Below are 2,452 nucleotides of genomic sequence, written 5' to 3'. Positions count from 1 at the left end.
CGCTACGTCGCAGGTTCGAATCCTGCCTGCGGCATGGATGTGTGTGATGTCCTTAGGTTCGTTAGGTTTAAGTAGTTCTAAGTTCTAGGGGACTGATGACCTCAGAAGTTAAGTCCCATAGTGCTCAAAACCATTGGTTATTTGCACATTGTGAATTATTTCCTTTCTTATAAATAGGTCATACCAAAGCATCATTTCATTCGTCTGTTACATGTTTGCCCAGCCAGCAGACATTCAAATATGTAAAAATCTATGCTGTAGTTGATCATACACAAGTCCATGTTTGTATAATCAGTGCCTGGCCTATTTTTCTGTTACATTTTTTGATCACCTTTTGCAGTTCTTCCACATAGTGGGACACATATTTAATCATCTCTTTGTTTGTATTATCAGTGCCTGGCCACTTTTTGAAATTTTTCCAATGTTTACATATTTGCAGAGTATTGATGTCCTTTTATTTGGTTTGTAATTTTTTTGCAAATATATATGTGAATTGTAATTTTCATTTGTTACCATCGGATTGGAATAATGTATGTACTTTATTTCAGACATTGCAGATTTTTGTCTATGGAGTTCGCACAAGTAAAGCATAGGCAACCAAGTGGGAAAGGACTTTTTAAAATATACGCCCGAACAGGGACTCGAACCCTGGACCCTTAGGTTAAAAGCCTAATGCTCTACCGACTGAGCTATCCGGGCTCGTGAGGCTCGGGGCAAATATAGCGGTATAATAATGTCTGCAAAAGTTAACAATTGTTAACTGACTTGTAAGCTAGGTAGCTTTATCTCTCTGTGATAAAATCAGGATGAAACAGCGTTGCACGTACTAGTTCACGCCAGCGCGCGTGACAGTTGACATTGGTACATCATAAACTCGGGTATTTGTGGAATATTATTCACTTCGTTATTTTCGTGCAGTATAAATAATAATCTTTAAATGGTACATAAATTTTGTGAGATCATCTGTCATTGACACTGTTTGTTACCTTCGCATTACTGACAAGGTTTGTATTTTCGACACTGGCATTTTGCGAAGTAATGGGAATATCAGGTGCTGGTTTGAACATAAAACAGTAATCAGGTTCTAAAAGTGCAAGGGCTCGTTGGCATTGTACGGCCCTTGCAGGGACGAAACTCTTGCGGCCACACGAAAAGCAGTCACGCAATTTCTACGCAGCTGCTGCAGGAGATTTTTCATGCTTGTCATCTCAGCGGTTGGCGAAAATTTAACTTCATAGGTGAGGCCACAAATACAAAACTACAAACAGCGTACCGGTATGAGCTATTCTAATGGTTAAATCTACAAAAGTTTAGTCATCCGTGGATATCTTGAGCAACCTGTCTCAGTTTTTGGTGTTACTGCTCACGTGCAACTGAAAACGGCGTTGTTTAGCTACCGGATATTTTTTTCCTTTCTTAGGTACCTATTAAGAACACATCTCGGCCGGAAAAAAGGTGAAAGACTCTCATGTGTGATGGGAAAAAAATTGCTCTGCTGCTTTTTGTCCCTGAATAACTGTTTTCGAACCCTCACACCCTCAGGTCACGCCCTGAATAACTGTTTTCGAACCCTCACACCCTCCCGTCCCGTCACAACCTCTAAGGAAGATATGAACAAAATTAAGGAATTAAAAAGACGAATTCAGAAAAGGAACTTAGTATACGCGGTATCGCTTAGCACGGCGTTTTGGTATTGAAAATCATCTAACATGTTGAACGTGGTGGCAGCGCGGCGTTCGCTACTATTTCTCGCGGTACATGTCCCATCCAGTCTGCTTTCCTTTTGTTAACCAGGTAAAGTAACGCTTTCTTAACTTCAGCCATGTTTATTTTCCAGTATCTGCTGGCAAAGCATGTTTCGGTAATATGCTGCCTTCATGGTCCAGGGCACCCAACTGTTTTTTACGCGTCAACTGTTATCTGGAGACTTATGTGAAGAGCGGAAAATTACCGCACTGACACATCAAGCAACTTTTCTGTTCTCATTTTTCGTGAACCTGTAATTAACAATTTAGGAACTAGGAAACAGGACACTACGAGAAGAATATGACAGAGCGCTAGAAGACCTAAGCGAAACAAGGCCCCTGGAGTAGAAGCAATTCCGTCAGAACTACTGATACCTTTGGGAGAGCCAACCATGACACAACTATTCCATGTGGTGTGTAAGATATTATGAGACAGGCGAAATACTCTCAGACTTCAAGAAGAATGTAATGATTCCAATTCCAAAGCAAACATACGCTGACAAGTGTGAATATTACCAGACTAACAGTTTATTAAATCATTGTTACAAAATACTAACACGAATTATTCACAGGAGAATGATAAAGCTGTTAGAAGTGAACATTGGGAAAATTGGGGCAATACTGACCCTATGACTTATCTTAAATAGATAGCTTTTGTAGATATGGAAGAAGTTTGTGACAACATTGGCTGGAATGCACTCTTTGAA

The 2,452-nt window shown here is 40.1% G+C and overlaps 1 non-coding gene across 1 annotated transcript; it reads right to left on the bottom strand.

Moving 5' to 3' along the window:
• Positions 1-626: 626 nt before the first annotated feature.
• On the bottom strand, positions 627-699 carry Trnak-uuu (transfer RNA lysine (anticodon UUU)). The gene has a single exon. It is a non-coding gene; the product is annotated as a tRNA-Lys (tRNA).
• Between the last annotated feature and the right edge of the window lie 1,753 nt (positions 700-2,452).

The sequence above is a fragment of the Schistocerca gregaria genome, chromosome 8 (assembly GCF_023897955.1).
Source record: "Schistocerca gregaria isolate iqSchGreg1 chromosome 8, iqSchGreg1.2, whole genome shotgun sequence".
Taxonomy (NCBI): Eukaryota; Metazoa; Arthropoda; class Insecta; order Orthoptera; family Acrididae; genus Schistocerca; species Schistocerca gregaria.
Note: the sequence above shows the minus strand (reverse complement) of the source record. Positions and strands in the feature narration are given on the sequence as shown.